Raw genomic sequence first — 18815 nt, 5'->3', positions numbered from 1 at the left:
GCAAGGTCCCAGAAACCTTCCAGAATTTAATAAATTACATCTTTAGGGATACTCTGGAACAATTTATCATTTACCTGGGCGACATCCTCATTTTCTCCAAAATTCAAGCTCTCCACTCTCAAGTGTACGTTGTCTTGGAGAGACTGCTGAAACCACATGTATGCAAGACTCAAAAAATATGAGTTTGATAAGGACACAGTGGAATTCTTGGGCTATGTTGTCTTGCCCAGGTAACTCACCATTTGACCTGCATCGAGTGGTGTCAATATCTGACTGGCTGCTCCAAGGATGCATGTGAGGTTCAGAGATTCCTGGGGTTTGCCAATTTCTACAGGTAATTTATTAAACTATTCTCTAGCCTAGTTTCACCCATAGTTGTGCTCCTTCAAGAAAGGGACCCAATTCAGATGGTCCACAGAGGCTCAGTCAGCCTTTGATTGATTGCAGAGTGCATTCATCTCAGCCCAATGTTCCCTCTAATTTTTTCCATCCATGTGCAGAATAAATTGTTATGTGCACTGAGGTAATGTGTGGATGGTGCCACCAGTAGAAACAAAAAACCTAGATACGATATAAAACTTTAAAACGGGAGCTGGGGCTTTAAAGCCCAACATCAGACCAACACATAATCCCAGCAACAGTTTGATGATTGCTCAAAGAATTTGCAGCTGTGATAGCTCCTGTACCTTCTTATTCCCAATTTTGTTCCAGTCCTGCTCCCGTCTTGTCTAACTCCAGGTTACCTAGCTCTGACCTGTGGCACAGGCCATATCTATACTATTGGGGTAAGTTGACCTAAGTTACTCTACTCCAGCTATGTGAATGTAGCTGGAGTTGATATAGCTTAGGTCGATTTACTGCGAAGTCTTCACAGCACTGCGTCAATGAGGGATGCTCTCCCATCAATTTACCTTACTCCTCTTGTGCCGGCGGAGTACGGGAATTGACTGGAGAGCGTTCTGCGGTCGATTTAGTGGGTGAATTATGGCATCAGTAATGGGTGTTTAAAAATGCCTCTTTCAAATTACAAATTAAGTACTGGTTGCATATTTAATCTGGACAGAAGAAATTTACCACAGCAGTTCAAATCCAAGGCAAGCCCCCAGTTATGTGAGTGCCACCATCTTAGCCAGAAATGGAAATTGAACTAGAAAGTGCTAGAGCTGAAAGCATAACTCTCTCTTCTGCTTGAATTAAGGATCCCAATCTGTAGCTGGGGGCTATAACAGACTCATCCTCTATAGTTGGGCACGGGGGGTGGCGTCATAGAACACTGGCAAAGTAGGTTACATTTGCAGTAAACTTAAAATATAAATTTCCTCATCACATTCACATCACCTAATTATATATGTGCAGAGCTTGTTATAGCTGTAGCTCTTTGTCTAGAGCTCTGGTCATTGGTTTTGCATAGCTCTAGCTCTGAAAGGGTTATTCATATCCCATTCTCTGTATTGTTTAACTATGTGAATGTTGGACCTGTGACCTGAGGTTTCTGGAACAGCACAGAACCTGCTGAGCTGAGAAGTACTGGGTCCCTCCTTTTACAACAATGTTTCATATCTACTTAGTGCTGAGCCTCTTACAACTGGACTGGCATGGTGGAACACCTAGATATCGCAGATCAGAGGCCAACATGAATGCAGAAGTCTAACTCTGGGTATAGGAAGGAACCCAGTGTTAGGAATGGATTTTTTTTTCTGACAATTTTCATAGGATGTAAAAACTGTTTCCTGCCCAGTTCTAAAATGAGTCTAATTACAGTTGAATGAGCCTCATGGCAAAAATAACAATTTTTAGAAGAGAGGGTTAAAGAAGAGAACTGAACTGAGTGCAGACTTCTCTTCTGATTTAAAAACTTGCAAAAAGTAGATCTTCTAAAAGCAACTGAGAAATTGAAAAGACACTAATATAAAGAAAACAGGGGAAAAAATGAAAGAGGTCAGACTCTGCACATATGCCCAAAGTTTCAGTAAATTTGAGCAAAAACAGATGAAGGTATTTGGGCTGCTGTTAGATATGCTGATGAACAGCATTTCAAGAACTATTTTTGAATTGCTAACAGGTACATTAACGTCCATTATTTTACAGTTTATGATTGAAGTAAATAGATATACTCCATTATCTGAAAGTGAATGCATTGATTATAGAGATTTAGGATGAGTACATTTACAAGGTTGTATAAAACATTAAAAGCACAATATTGAATCATTTGTTGTTAGACTAGGACAAAAGATATGTCAGCTTTTGGTTAAAAATTGCTTTTTCATGCAAGCTAGGGTTAAATAGATTCTATTTTGAAAGAGAAAAGCCTGAGGGGGAAAAAAGCAATTTACTAATAGACAGTTTTATTTCTTATTTTTCAGTACATGCTGGGAATTCAGAAGGTCCTACAGACCTGGAGCTAATGAAATAGCTTTGCATCTATCTAAAGGATTCAGAGTAGCAGCCGTGTTAGTCTGTATCGCAAAAAGAAAAGGAGTACTTGTGGCACCTTAGAGACTAACAAATTTATTAGAGCATAAGCTTTCGTGAGCTACAGCTCACTTCATCGGATGCATTTGGTGGAAAAAACAGAGGAGAGATTTATATATACACACACACACACACACAGAGAACATGAAACAATGGGTTTATCATACACACTGTAAGGAGAGTGATCACTTAAGATAAGCCATCACCCACAGCAGGGGGGGGAAAGGAGGAAAACCTTCCATGGTGACAAGCAGGTAGGCTAATTCCAGCAGTTAACAAGAATATCAGAGGAACAGTGGGGGGTGGGGTGGGGGGGAGAAATACCATGGGGAAATAGTTTTACTTTGTGTAATGACTCATCCATTCCCAGTCTCTATTCAAGCCTAAGTTAATTGTATCCAGTTTGCAAATTAATTCCAATTCAGCAGTCTCTCGTTGGAGTCTGTTTTTGAAGCTTTTTTGTTGAAGTATAGCCACTCTTAGGTCTGTGATCGAGTGACCAGAGAGATTGAAGTGTTCTCCAACTGGTTTTTGAATGTTATAATTCTTGACGTCTGATTTGTGTCCATTCATTCTTTTACGTAGAGACTGTCCAGTTTGGCCAATGTACATGGCAGAGGGGCATTGCTGGCACATGATGGCATATATCACATTGGTAGATGCGCAGGTGAACGAGCCTCTGATAGTGTGGCTGATGTGATTAGGCCCTATGATGGTATCCCCTGAATAGATATGTGGACAGAGTTGGCAACGGGCTTTGTTGCAAGGATAGGTTCCTGGGTTAGTGGTTCTGTTGTGTGGTGTGTGGTTGCTGGTGAGTATTTGCTTCAGATTGGGGGGCTGTCTGTAAGCAAGGACTGGTCTATCTCCCAAGATCTGAGAGAGCGATGGCTCGTCCTTCAGGATAGGTTGTAGATCCTTGATCCACTTCCTGGACACTACGGTGCTAATAAGCGATGGTCACATAAACACCACCCTATATCGGAAACCTACTGACCGCTATTCCTACCTACATGCCTCTAGCTTTCATCCAGATCATACCACTCGATCCATTGTCTACAGCCAAGCGCTACGATATAACCGCATTTGCTCCAACCCCTCAGACAGAGACAAACACCTACAAGATCTCTATCATGCATTCCTACAACTACAATACCCACCTGCTGAAGTGAAGAAACAGATTGACAGAGCCAGAAGAGTACCCAGAAGTCACCTACTACAGGACAGGCCCAACAAAGAAAACAACAGAACGCCACTAGCCATCACCTTCAGCCCCCAACTAAAACCTCTCCAACGCATCATCAAGGATCTACAACCTATCCTGAAGGACGAGCCATCGCTCTCTCAGATCTTGGGAGACAGACCAGTCCTTGCTTACAGACAGCCCCCCAATCTGAAGCAAATACTCACCAGCAACCACACAACAGAACCACTAACCCAGGAACCTATCCTTGCAACAAAGCCCGTTGCCAACTCTGTCCACATATCTATTCAGGGGATACCATCATAGGGCCTAATCACATCAGCCACACTATCAGAGGCTCGTTCACCTGCGCATCTACCAATGTGATATATGCCATCATGTGCCAGCAATGCCCCTCTGCCATGTACATTGGCCAAACTGGACAGTCTCTACGTAAAAGAATGAATGGACACAAATCAGACGTCAAGAATTATAACATTCAAAAACCAGTTGGAGAACACTTCAATCTCTCTGGTCACTCGATCACAGACCTAAGAGTGGCTATACTTCAACAAAAAAGCTTCAAAAACAGACTCCAACGAGAGACTGCTGAATTGGAATTAATTTGCAAACTGGATACAATTAACTTAGGCTTGAATAGAGACTGGGAATGGATGAGTCATTACACAAAGTAAAACTATTTCCCCATGGTATTTCTCCCCCCCACCCCACCCCCCACTGTTCCTCTGATATTCTTGTTAACTGCTGGAATTAGCCTACCTGCTTGTCACCATGGAAGGTTTTCCTCCTTTCCCCCCCCTGCTGTGGGTGATGGCTTATCTTAAGTGATCACTCTCCTTACAGTGTGTATGATAAACCCATTGTTTCATGTTCTCTGTGTGTGTGTGTGTGTGTGTGTGTGTGTGTGTGTGTATATAAATCTCTCCTCTGTTTTTTCCACCAAATGCATCCGATGAAGTGAGCTGTAGCTCACGAAAGCTTATGCTCTAATAAATTTGTTCGTCTCTAAGGTGCCACAAGTACTCCTCATCTATCTAAAGTAAATTCATGAGTAAAATCAAAATGAAAATGATGTAATAACCCAGATTATTTTTTTTCTGATAATTTGCTGGCAACACTGATCACGTTTTATGCACCAGTACTACAAGAATTGTACAGTTATTTTCCAGAGAGATGCACTGAATAGTGCAGGGAAAGTCGAGGAAAGGGGTGCATAGGTCATTGGCAGTGCAAACTACTGTATTACATTGAAGACATTTTTATTTGTATGAAATATTCAGGCTGGATTATGCCATCTACATAAATACTGCCTATCAGATCTGATGATGAAAGTATGTTTCATTGGTTTCCATTTCATTGAGTTAAGCATGAGATCACCCTATGTTATAGGTAAGCAAATTTCAATAGCGCTCAAAACCTTTCCTTCTCACAGTTTGATAGCAAAATTTTAGTCCAAGGCTACAAAGCACAAAGCTCACACCTCACAAGAGTGGCCTGTCCTGGAGACTGTGTCAAGCCTGGGGTGGAATAGGAATGGAACTCTCTGTGAACTCCCTGAACTTCCCGCCCAGAGAACTTCTCATTAGGACAGAGAATTTATGCAAATAAGGTTCCTTCCAGTTATCCCTCTTCAGGTTTTGGTCTCATTGTTTCCAAAAATGAGACTGCAATAAATCCCATGGAGCAGAACCAAGGAGAATGGGAGGGAGAGGGACCACGACTGATACCTTAATGGAGAGAGCTGGATTTGAGTGGATTGTAAGGGAAGAAGGAAAAATGTTCTCACCCTCTTTCCTCATTCCCATATTGTGTGTGGTTTTTTCTTTTTTTGTTTACCCTGATGGGGTCCACACTTCACCCTCACAATTGACAGTTCTCTTCTGGCACTGTCAGCCCAGAGATCACTGTCTTGGGTTGTCACTCATTCAGTCTTTCTTATTGTCAACGTGGAGGAAATCTCTCCTGTTAGGAAATGGGAAGATTCTGCATGCACAAACAAGGTGCCTCCTCAACATCTCACCAGCAGAGGGAAGAGTTATTAATTCTACCCCACTGCAAGGGATGCGGATAATCATTTACAGATATTCTAAGGCATAGGCAGAAGGGTTTTGTTCTACAGGATGTGTGGATAGCTCTAGGCAGATTTGCTACTTGGAAGAGCCAAGAGCTATATTTAGCCCTAACATAATACCCTAAGGTGATGTGAGTGATGGCATTTGGCAATCTTTTGCAGAAATTAGTAGGGTACTTTTTCTCCACAAGACATATTGCATATTCAGTATATGGAGTCTTCACGTAGGTCAGAGACTGCATTAGCAAAAACATCTTCTTACTCATCTCTCCAGATATTCTGAGTGGAAGAAAACTATATTGACAAAATACACATGGAGAAAGAGAGACTCATTCTAAACACAAACCAATGAGCCCTTAATTCCATATGACACTACGTCCCACCGCGGTGCTGAAAAAAGAACAAGCGGCACTTTCAAATGACAAACAGTGGATGTTTGGAATTACAACTACTGTATTTTTGATTGTTTAAATAGTAAAGTCTGAAACAAGTGAGTTGCAAACATTCTATTTCATGCCATAAAATAGAATCATGGTCTTATTTGGATTCTGCAGTTTAGGAGAAACTCAGTGAGTGACATGATACACCATTTTGGAATAATAATTCCATCCATGTCATGGAGATACTCTGTCCTTTCTGTCTGCTGAAGGAGCCCATTGTATTTTAGCATAAAATTTGAAAAGGACATATTGCACAAGTAAATTCAATCACATTTAAATATTCCTCAGTATTGTCAAGTTTTGGTTAAAAATAACTGAACTACCAAAACTCACAAGGGTCACAATTTTCTTTCCTGAAGATCCTTTTCACCAATAGTTCTTTCAGGAAGAACTAGTTCATTAGAACATCAAAAGCTCAAAAACTGACAACCTTTCATTGAGGTAAAAGCTTATCCTGCAGTTCAGGAAAGTTCTTCTGCACTTCTTTACCCATGCTAGTGCATATTATGCATGGCAAACTCATTCGTTTAGCTTCGTAACATTGCTGTAAATATTCAGATTGTGTCACCACTCCTGTTGCAGCAACTGAAAAGTTGCCCGGATCTGCTTTGAATTTGTTGGAAGGTTTATGCCTTGGGAAAGCAGAAAATAGAAAGTGGAGAGAGGAAATGTGAATTTTACTAGAGTGGTAGAAAAAAAGTGTTATAGGAAACTCAGGAGAATGCTTGCTATTGACGAAGAAGATTGTGTGTGTTTTCAAAACTGCAGAGGCAGCCTTCTGAGAAGAAAAAAGTTGAAGAAGGAAGCTATAAAATGGGAGGCAGATATTTGCAAAGAAAGAAGCCTGTGATAAACAAGTATTAAAGGTCTTTGAAAAGATTTTTTTTTTGTTAATGTAACCATACAGAGAGCTTGCATAATGAGAAAATGTACTGAATATGCCTACAGGAGAAAAGAACTTGGGTCAAAAAGATGCCAATTTGCAATAAACATCTTCAGTCTTTGCATTGATGTTTACTTTTTCAACTTCCATAAGATCTTGGAAATATCATACTGACATATGAAGGGACAAATTGCCTTTTCATCTTCTGGCATACAAAGAGGATGTTGTAGTTTTTGAGCGACTTTCCACTGTGTAGCACTTCAGAAGAGTTGCAGTAGCACGAATCTTTTAAGGGTTTTCATTGTGTCATCTTCCAGAGGCACATCCAGGGACAAACCCTCTACCCCAGCCTCACCAAAATCTGCTTTTAATAACAAAGTGGTGAAATGTTGGATACACAAGAGAAAGATACATGTGAATAAAAAGGGGAATTTCTCCCTTGCCTTTTAATTTCTCTTTTCTATAAAGAAGAGAGGAAGAAGGTTGTGGTCCAGGCACAGGACTGGGCTCTGATCTCTATTCAATTGGTGAGTCTGTCACAGGCCCTTTCTGACTTTCAGCAAGTGATTTAACCTCTGTGCATTCTGCTGCTCTAAAATTGGGATAATAGTTCTTCCTTTGTCATCTTAAGTATGTTTACACTGCAATCAGGTGGTATTATTGCAGCATGTGTAGACATACCCACTAGATCAAAGCTAGCGTGAGTAACAATAGCAACTTAGCCATGGCAGCAATATGAGTTAGTCTCCTGAGTACATACCTAGGGTCTTGGGAGGGGGTTCTGCTCAGGAGTTTATCCCATGCCACTCATAGGCATGGGAACTAAAGTGCGGGGGGTGCTGCAGCACCCACAGGTTTTACGCAGGGCTCCACTGCCAGCCTCACACTGCTGGCTGCCAGCACCGCACCTGGGGTCCCACACTGAAGCTGGGAGATGCGATTCCTAGATCAGCCTGATCTAGCGTGCTAAAAAAACTGGGGAGGATCTTGCGGCACTGCCAGTGCCTGGGTTAGCTGCCCAAGTGAAAGCCCACCCAACCGCCTGGGGCTGCTCAAGCTGGGGCTTCCACCTGTGCCAAAATGCCCACTGTCGTTATTTTGAGTTAGTGTAAGTCTGTCTACCTGTGCGGGAGTCGCACCTCATACCCCCAGGGACTTGCCCAATGTCTATCTAGAATCCAGATCTCTTGACTCACAGTCCTGTGCTGTAATTCCCAGAAGAACCAGACACTGATATCCTAGTATTTCCCTTTCAAATTTATAATATAAAAGGCTAACAAGGTTTGAGATAAAGGCTTTATGAACTGTTAGAATTATTCCTTCTCTGAGAAACTTTTAGATGGGGACACACTTATTTTGTGAGTTTGTGTTTGGCTTCCCCCTTGCTTGGATCCTCTACAGGGAGATATAAACACACACGTGGAGAAGTGTTTTGTACTAAGTTCAGGATGTACCTTACGTTTATCACTGTTATCCATTTTGCTATATTTCCCCTCCATTCCCCTAGGAAGAAAATATCCTCTTCTCCCTTCCCTATTTGAATTTGACAGAAGGGAGCTGGAGGCTATAATTTGTTATTTGATAACACTTCCTCTCCATTGTTTCAGAGTAGCAGCCGTGTTAGTCTGTATTCGCAAAAAGAAAAGGAGTACTCGTGGCACCTTAGAGACTAACAAATTTATTAGAGCATAAGCTTTCGTGAGCTACAGCTACAGCTCACGAAAGCTTATGCTCTAATAAATTTGTTAGTCTCTAAGGTGCCACGAGTACTCCTTTTCTTTTCTCCATTGTTTGTTTGAGAGAAAAAGAAAAGCTCTCCACAGTATTACCTCCCATGAACTTGCTGATGAGCATTGCTTAGTGTAATTGCTCTGCTTTTTATGTTAGTACTGGTAGCTGAAATTGTCTATACTACGTTTGAAGCAATGGCTCTGACAGAGAACTTGATGGTATCACGGCATGTATCTGAAAAGACTGCAGCAAGCAAAATGTTCCTAAACATACATATTACCTTTTTGTTCTTAGTTGACTGGGAGCCTTTAGAATGGGTAAAGGCTGCCTCCACAAAAGTTGTAGCAGTGATTGATGCTTGTGTGGCTGCTGCTGAGGCTACAAAGATTTTCCTCAATTAACATTTTACTCAATTAACATTTCTATCTGGTCTCCAGCTTAAAAGCAAATGTCTTTGGCAAGTAATGCTAGTGGCTTGTCTACCAGGGGGCTGTATATACTGATGTTTCTCGCCTCTTTTGCAGCTTGTAAAACTGTACTTGCCTGTTGGAGCTTTCAGAACTCACAGGTGTCTTTGTCATTTCAAATGGCCCTTTGTATGGAATTATCAATGGGAAAGAAATAACTGGTGCCAGCAACTACTTCTTTCTATCTGATGGAGGTGGGACTTCTGAGGCTTCAACAAAGGTTGATCCTTCCCATGATGGGAGTGCTGAGTGGTAGCTTGTCAGTTGTCCCATGTTAGACTTGGTGATTTTAACTCTACCTGAAGGAAAGCATGGAAAGGAAAGTAAATGTAGTTTTTATAAATGGAGGTGGTTCTGCAATAAAGAGAGAAAATCATACAAGTTGGTGTTTTAGGCCAATTGTATTATCGGGAGATGTAATATTCCAAAGTAACTTCATTTTTTTTCTTAGTTATTGGCCTTTTCCCTTGTACTATAATAAAAAACAACAACCTAGTCATCACAGGGGGGAAAAGTGCTTCTGTCACAGTGCAAATTTCAAAACACAAAAAAAGCAGCATTGCAATTTTCTACTTAAATGCACAGTCATCAATGATAAGAGGGGGAATGTGATAAACCTGTAGAGACTGCACTAATTATTCAGAAATAGGGGCTGTGGAAGGTGAACTAGACTAATAGATTTGCAAGAACAAAGAAATGAAGGGGAAATTTGAGCATTATAAATACATAATAACACAATGTTCCTATCATACCCCAACCAGGATTATTACATTTAAAAATCTTTGATGTTAGAATATGCTGCAGGTCATGACAGCCTATGAAATATAGCATCTGCAAGATGAGGTCCATGTATAAAAATTGGTTGAGTCATTTGTATTCTTAGTGGAGAAGTGGTCACAACGCAAAATCCACCATGGCACTAACTGACTTTCTTGCTGGCAGTGTCAGCAGTGAGACAAAGGATAGAATGGACGCAGAGACATTACTATCTTGTCATCCCTAAAAAAATCTCTCTAAATCAGGATTATGAAGTCATTCCTCAAAGTCATGCCTGACATTGCCATGTCAAGGTAGGAAAGCTTACAATGCTGCTGGCCAGTCCCATACTTATTCTGTGGAATTCATTTCCAGGACTGCTATTGCTATATCTTCTACAGAAACCAAATTCTCTTCATTTAAGGGGAAAGAACTCCTGCAGAACTTATCATGTGAAGCACTGTGAAGGAAGTTCAGATAATTAAAATTACATGAAAGCAGAGGAAAACATTAACACACAAAAGAATAGGCTACATGATGTGAAAAATGAGGAGAAAGCTTTGAATAGATATGAAAACTCAAACTTTTGCAGTTGCAATTTGAGATCAAGGTCAATAAGATTAACTGTAAAGGCTAAAAAGAAAAGGAGTACTTGTGGCACCTTAAAGATTCACAAATTTATTTGAGCATAAGCTTTCGTGAGCTACAGCTCACCTCATCGGATGCATTCAGTGGAAATTTTTTTTCCACTGAATGCATCCGAAGAAGTAAGCTGTAGCTTACGAAAGCTTATGCTCAAATAAATTTGTGAGTCGCTAAGGTGCCACAAGTACTCCTTTTTCTTTTTGCGAATACAGACTAACACGGCTGCTACTCTGAAACCTGTAAAGGCTAAGCTTTACAGAATGAACACAGCATGGGAAGTGTCTGCACCAGTCATAGTGAAGCAGTAGAATGCCATCTTGGAAATTGTGAGAGTGCACTTGCAGTTCCATGTAAGGAAAAAGCATGCATATCAGAACAGCTACACTGATGCCTATGGGGTCATGGGTATATAAACCTATAATCGGAGAGAAAAGAAATCTGAAGACATGAAAAAGTGAAGGTCTTGTTTTAAAGAAAGAGCAAGAAAATCATGGCTTTATATTATAACAGACAAATTGCCACAAGGAGGCAAAGGACTTTGGATACAGAAGACCCTGAAAGCTTTGGAGATGATCAGTATCTAGTACTCCTTGATAAACATATCAAACTTAAAAACCAAGAGAATATATAACATTGTGCATAGAAATGAGTAACTATTTTATCCTGCTTAGCCAGTTCAAATAAAAATTTCTGAAGTCCGGTGTAAAGGACTGACATATGCTGGCTCCCCAAATTTATATCATTTGAAATATCATAGTTAAAAAAACGCATGAGCCATGTGCTACTTCATACAGTGTCTTATTCAGATTTTACACTGGATTCATAATTAGTACCACAGAAAAATCTATGCTGTAGAAAAGATCAGGGTATAGAACACTGTGAACTAAAAACCATTTTTAAAAAAGCATTGATTTTTAGTTGTTGTTAATACTTCATCTATGAGGGAAGAGGAATTTCTGTTTCATGAGAAATTCCATGATTGCAACATTCATTAAATTGTGACTGGCAACAAAAACAAATAATTTTGAAACTTCATGAATGAAATTAAATAAAAAAAAGTTTGAGGCCAATTGAAATACAATACTTCATTTTGATAAAATAGTTCAATTCTGACTTGCATATTTTTACATTTTTAATATCAAATTAAAAATAAATTTTGAAACGAAAAATCATTTCCAAACAAATCAAAATGTTCTGTTCCAAAAAAGTCAGAGTGGAATGTTTTGACCTTATCAAAAGCCATTTTCTTTTTTTTTCCTAAATGAACTGTCAACAAAATGAACATTTTCCCACTGCAAGATATGTTTCAGTGAAACATCTCCCAATGGAAAAACATTCATATCAGAAAATTTCTGATCAGCTCTACTATTAACACCATATTATCTAAAAGGGACATTGCATTAAATTTCTGTCTTCAAATTGGCAAGATCATGATTGCTTTTCCCTATGTGAAAAGAATTATTCCATAGTTAGAAATGAGCACTGCCTGTAGGGTTATGTATGTTCCCGCAAAGTTTTTCAGAAATATGAAGTGAAGTCCCAGAAATGACCATTGGCTTCAATGGAAAGAGGATTTCACCCAGTTTCCATACCCATCAGATTATGAAGCTATGTGTGTGTTCTAAAGAGATTTAATGTCCTCTAGTTGAGAACGAGCTAGGCACTGCTTGGAGTAACATGATGATGATGATGGGGGATTTTATGTTCTTGAATTTCTAGTTGAAATGCTTTAAAGATGAGAGAGAATTAAGTAGGCTCCCTGCTTCTGGCTCTGGTCTCTCATCAGGTGCCTGTCAGGTCTAGTTCTTTCATTATGTTAAATGTTTTTGATCCTCTGCCTTCTGACTACCCAGTGAATAATCTGTCTATAGGGGAGTACGGCACAGAATTAAAGTCCCAACCCCAAACGAGATTAAAGTTGCATTGGGCAGTGGTGAATTTAGACTTCTCATTTTTTAAAAATGTAGGATTTTTATTCACTCTGTATTTCAGCCCACAATGAGGAAGAACTCAGTTTTATTACATAGCTATAATATTAAAATAGCTTTCTTTACCATAGACTTTACAAAAGTAAAAGAGAGAAAATAAAGAACTTAAGCCAACAGGGCTTTTGTAGCCATAGTTTCCCTAAAGAAGACTGGTAATAATAAGGGCTACTGTCTAATTTGTGGTGTGCTTTTAAATACCTTCCCAAAAAGCTAAAACACAAATTTACCTAAGTAATGGTTCATAATCACCAACTCTCTTTTGGAGATATGCACATATTTCCTAGCAGTCCTTTTCCAGGGTTGCATTTGCAGATAAGTTTATTCAGTATTTAGAGCTGGATTCAGAACTCATTGAAATCTGTAGAAAGACTGGCATTAGACCAGGCTTGTTGTTCCAGAAGCAATCACTTATTGATACATTCAATATAATATATTTTTAGTAGGAAGAGCTGTCCATGCTCACTTTTTCCTGGTACTCTGTCTAAAAGATCTGACTGAAACCTGGTTATTTGGAAGGTATATATTTCTTATTCATAAAACTATAACTATTGTTGAGTCGGCATGAGAGGAGTAGAACAAGTACCCTATACAGCAATTTTTAATGGTGGGTTTTTTCCTGTTATTTCTGTGGTGATTTGCAATTTTGGTATGAAGGCAATAGAAAATATAGCACTTTCAGATTATTTAACATTTTCCTTTACACTAGGTTACTCAGTTTCCTAACATTTAGAGTGATATGTTTAGTCTGTCCAATCATCTATTTGAAGTGTGCCCAACAGGGCACTTTTTGACACTCCATATCACTCTCTTCTCTTGCTACTTGAAAGATGGGTCAGTGGGAGGAAAATCAGACTCCGTGTGTCTGTCTCTCTAGCTCTCTTCTTCTCAGTTTCTCCCCTTTATTTGCCTTTGCCACTTGCAACACATGGTGTTACACACGCAGTTGGAAATTCAGAACTTGTCTTGACTACTGGGGTAAGTCAACTTAAGTTACACTACTCCAGCTACATGAATAATGTAGCTGGAGTTGGTGTAGCTTAGGTCGACCTACCCTGGTGTCTTCACTGCACTGCGTCGATGGGAGATGCTCTCCGGTCGATTTACCTTTCTCAGAGAGCTGGAGTACCGGAGTGGACCGGAGAGCGCTCTGCTGTTGATTTAGCAGGTCTTCACTAGATCCGCTAAATCAACACCCCAATACACATCAATTGCAGCAGTGTAGATCTTCCCAGTAGTGAGGACCAGCCCTCCATGATTTCCACTGAGAGCCTTGATTGTTGGGTGCTTTTAACTCTCACGGTTGTCAGGGAGCTGACTGTAGGATGAATATTTACTCTCCGCTCCTGCTCCACTGTGACAGCTGCCTAAGGTCATCCTATTGTAGAATGAGTTCTTTTCCCCTGTGAGGAGAGAGAAAAGTGCCTGGATTTGTTATGCCTCTATCCTCATGCTGCTTGACTTCCTCCGTTCTGGTCTAGAGGGATTTCATTGTGTTTTATTCCATAGGCAATATTTCTTCATCCTTTGTGCTCCCCAGCCACTCCTTGTCTGAAGGAATGAATCTCCACTTGATACACTTCACCTCTTCAATCATCTCTGTGAGTGCAGTCAGAAGAGCCACACATGTAAGTGGAGAGCCTTGCTATCACCATCATCCCGCTACTCTTGTGTCGGGAGATGTCACCCTTTTCAGAAACGGTTATAGATTTTTTTTTCCAGCTAGTCACAACTTCAAACAAGAGAGGGATCACTTCTTTCCTGGGAGTGGCTTTATTTTTAGCAAGCTAGAAGGGGACAAACAGTGGCAGGAGTGATTCTCTCGACCAGCTATCTTTTTCAGCTACACACAGCTAAATCTAAGGTAACCTTTTCGAAAGCACCTAAGTGGTGTGAACTTCTAAGGGCATCGAGTCACTTTTGAAAATTTTACTCTAAGACTATGAGTCACTTAGCTGCTTTGGAAAATTTTACCCACAGTCATTTAAGAACAGACTCACTCCCTAACTTCCTGATCCTATGTAAAAATGTGCTTGGACATCAAGAATTTAATTGACTGGTTCATTTTTCTGTATGTTATATTAATTTATTATTGACATGTTCATATTCCTTATGTGAAATTAATTACTTAAATCTTTCTGGAGCTCTTCAGAGGTTAATGATTTGGGGGGGGGGGGGGCTGGAAATCTTTTTTTCGGAAAGAGGAAACAAAACCAATTTTGTCTCATGCTCTACTGTGCGAGCAAGTGCCAAGTTCATCAGATCTTTCTGGTTCTGGTCCATTTGTTGGAATGCTTTTTGCTCCACGATAGTCAGGTTGCTAGTCACCTCTTTAAAATGTTTTGCCATTCTGGGTGGGGCATTTTATAGCTGGGCTTCCACATCTATCTGTCAATGTTGTAGCTGCTGATCAGCAAAGTTTGCATTGTTTAGCTGCCTAGATTTGATCTGTGCCATCAGGCAATCTCTCAATCCTTTCTGAGAAACCTCCAGATCTTGTTTAAGTCCTTCTGAGATGATACCTGATTTCATTGTAGATCCTACTTTAATTCCATCTGTCCCATTTTGATTTATTCCAGTGACTCAGTGATTTCTTTTATCACACTTGAACAGAGCAATGACAGCTCACAATTTCTCTCCTTGAAACCCTTATCCCATAGATGACAACAGTGTTGCCTCTGCTGAACTTCAGCAAATTTTCAGGGGCTTATAAGTCAGTTTCCCATATTGGAGCAGAAATTAGTGATCTAGATCCTGGTTAACCTCTCTGCAAAATTTGATTTTTCACACGTATGGAAGTTGTTCACACGTTGTTTTTTTTTTTTTTTTTAAAGCCAGGACAGTCATATATAGTCTACCCCCTTTGGCAGAAACATCAGGCCAGACTCCTCTGCCCAGCCCCAAAAAGCCAGATCGCTTCCTCTGCCTCTTTCTAAGGATCTATACAGCCCATATTGACTCTCTTAACATACATTATATTTGAAAAACTGCTTACTGGTAGCTAACCCTACAAACCATGTCTTCACTGGAAAAATAATTGTGTACTTGGGGTAAAAATTTAATGAAGACAAAGCAGTTTGTAGTTTTCACAAAAGTTAATAGTTCGAGTTAAAGACGAGGGGGCTTGCCTAGGTTTCACCTTGTCCTGCTAAATGTAAAAAAAAACTGTAAAAACTACAAACTGCCTCAGCTTCACTAGGATTTTATCTCAAGTTAGTTAACTTGAATTTTAAAAAAAACCTCCTCCCCCTCCCCATGAACACAAGGCCTCAGTCTCCATAATTAGTGTTTGAATGAAGTGATTACATTAACAGCCCCTAATGATAACCCACTCCTATGCCCCTTTCTCATCTCTATCCATCATCTGATGGTACCTAGGGCAAATTCACTATAATTTTCATTGGCATCCCCAAGAATGCATGTCACAAACAAGAGAATCAGATAACAAATACAAATGCTAAGTTTAACTGTTTTTATACGTACACAGTGGTTTTTACCTGTAAAGCCTGCCCATGTTGGTCATTCCCCTAATCAATTTACTCCCATCCCAAATCTCTTTGGAGCCTTTCTTTTCCAGGTTTTGATCCCAACATATGATAGAGCAAGACTGTTGTGCTATATACCCACTCTTTGCTACAATATTGGCCTGATCAGTCTTTAAATCCACTGTAAGCAGTCCATCCAGGTGATCCTGCAGTGAAATAGAGCCAATGGGACTCGGATACCTTTTGAAACACACTGCTGCTCATGTGTAGGGAAGCGTTGTGGCTAGGCTTCCTCTATGACAGGTACATTTTCAACTCTCTGTGCCCATTAGAGTCTGGCACAAGTTTGAGAAGCCTAAGGGCTGATTTAGCTCAGTGCAAGGGGTACAGCTATACGCAAAGTATCCTTTCACCATGGATAGGTCAGTTCAGACTACAATACTGATTGCTATAACTGCACCTCGATTTGACAAATGTAGGGCCGGATTCTCCTCTCATGTATAGTATGTTGACAACACTAGGACTCCATTGCTTCAGTGGAGTTACTCCTGAATTACACCAGTCTAAGGAAGAAGAGATTCAGGCTAGAACTGGAATTTTAGGACAAAACTCTTTTTTTTGTGGAAACTGAAACTTTGTGTAAACACATCTTGGTTTCAATGACACTTTCATTGGGAAGGTTTTTCAGGTCCAGGATGAGATTTCTGGAGATAAAAAGACACCCCAGAATAGGTTAGGCACTGGCCTGGGATATGGGCGACCCCACTTCAAATCCCTGCTCTGCCTGATTCAGAGCAGGGACTTGACCCTGTGTCTCCCATGAAAGTTCTTAACCACCAGGCTAAAAATTGTTCCTCTTGGTATAAATAATTAAATATTCTCTGGACTAGAAAGAGGGAGACTGACTCTACCTTGTAGTTCGGGCACTCACCTGGAATGTAGGAGACACAGGGCCATTCCGTACTTTGCCTTGCCCACTGGGCTATTGGCTATTTGGGAGTGCATGTCTCACTCATTTTGTCACCAAAAATTCAAAATATTGTGGTTTTGTTCTCCTAGCTGTGTTGGGTACTCACCCCTACCTGAGGGCTGGAGCCCTAAACTGGTGGTACCCTGCCCTGCTTGAAGGTCAAGATCCCCAGATTATTCACTGCTCTGCCTTGGGGTTGCAAAGTTTCTAATAACACAAAACTGAACACCTAGCCCTGCCCCTTTGCCAGGGTCCCACTCTGCTCACTCTATCCCTCTTCCTCTGTTGCTCCCTATCCCTTACCCTCGCTCATTTGCACTGGCCTGGGGAGAGTCCCTTTTCGACCAGGTGTTCCTGCCTGAGGGTTTGAGCCCTAGACTGTGCTTTGTACCCTGCCCTGTCTGAGGGCCTGGGTTCCCAGACTATACTTGGCTCTACCCTGCCTGAGGGTTGGGCTTTAGACTGTTGGTGCCCTGCCCTGTCTGAGGGCTTGGGCCCTTGGGCCACTCACTGCTTGACCCCACTGGAGGGATTTAGCCCTGAATCTGCTAGCTTTCCCCTTGTCTTTAGACTGTTATTCCTGGGTCATGACAGCCAAAAGGCATAACCTCCCTTGGAGATTGATGATAAGGGAGGGCCACACACGCCTACATGTTTATATCCACTAATGTAACTTTAGTGTTTGTTTAGTGTTTGTTACATAAAGAACATAGGTACCATCATCACTGGTATCTGTGATATCACAAATGTTCAATCTCTTGTTATATAGAAAAATTACATTTTTTGGTCTTGAAAGATGTTATTAAATCAAAAGGTTTCAGAGTAGCAGCCGTGTTAGTCTGTATTCGCAAAAAGAAAAGGAGTACTTGTGGCACCTTAGAGACTAACAAATTTATTAGAGCATAAGCTTTCATGAGCTACAGCTCACTTCATCGGATGCATTTGGTGGAAAAAACAGAGGGGAGATTTATATACACACACACACACACACACACACACAGAGAACATGAAACAATGGGTTTATCATACACACTGTAAGGAGAGTGATCACTTAAGATAAGCCATCACCAGCAGCAGGGGGGGGGGAAAGGAGGAAAATCTTTCATGGTGACAAGCAAGGTAGGCTAATTCCAGCAGTTAACAAGAATATCTGAGGAACAGTGGGGGGTGGGGTGGGAGGGAGAAATACCATGGGGAAATAGTTTTACTTTGTGTAATGACTCATCCATTCCCAGTCTCTATTCAAGCCACAGTTAATTGTATCCAGTTTGCAAATTAATTCCAATTCAGCAGTCTCTCGTTGGAGTCTGTTTTTGAAGCTTTTTTGTTGAAGTATAGCCACTCTTAGGTCTGTGATCGAGTGACCAGAGAGATTGAAGTGTTCTCCAACTGGTTTTTGAATGTTATAATTCTTGACGTCTGATTTGTGTCCATTCATTCTTTTACGTAGAGACTGTCCAGTTTGGCCAATGTACATGGCAGAGGGGCATTGCTGGCACATGATGGCATATATCACATTGGTAGATGCGCAGGTGAACGAGCCTCTGATAGTGTGGCTGATGTGATTAGGCCCTATGATGGTATCACCTGAATAGATATGTGGACAGAGTTGGCAACGGGCTTTGTTGCAAGGATAGGTTCCTGGGTTAGTGGTTCTGTTGTGTGGTGTGTGGTTGCTGGTGAGTATTTGCTTCAGATTGGGGAGC

At 40.7% G+C, this 18815-nt stretch overlaps 1 long non-coding RNA gene across 2 annotated transcripts in view; it reads left to right on the top strand.

Moving 5' to 3' along the window:
- Positions 1 to 18815, top strand: part of LOC119851497 — a 233409-nt gene that overhangs the window by 169320 nt on the left and 45274 nt on the right. Inside the window, exon 4 of one of the 2 annotated variants that reach the window (XR_005291264.2) lies at positions 14164 to 14282. The exons of the other annotated variant lie outside the window; for it this stretch is intronic. This is a non-coding gene — a long non-coding RNA (uncharacterized LOC119851497). The remainder of the gene's footprint in view (positions 1 to 14163; positions 14283 to 18815) is intronic. 2 annotated transcript variants of the gene reach the window in all.

Source organism: Dermochelys coriacea, chromosome 2, assembly GCF_009764565.3.
Source record: "Dermochelys coriacea isolate rDerCor1 chromosome 2, rDerCor1.pri.v4, whole genome shotgun sequence".
Taxonomy (NCBI): domain Eukaryota; kingdom Metazoa; phylum Chordata; order Testudines; family Dermochelyidae; genus Dermochelys; species Dermochelys coriacea.
This window is presented reverse-complemented; position numbering and strand designations above follow the sequence as displayed.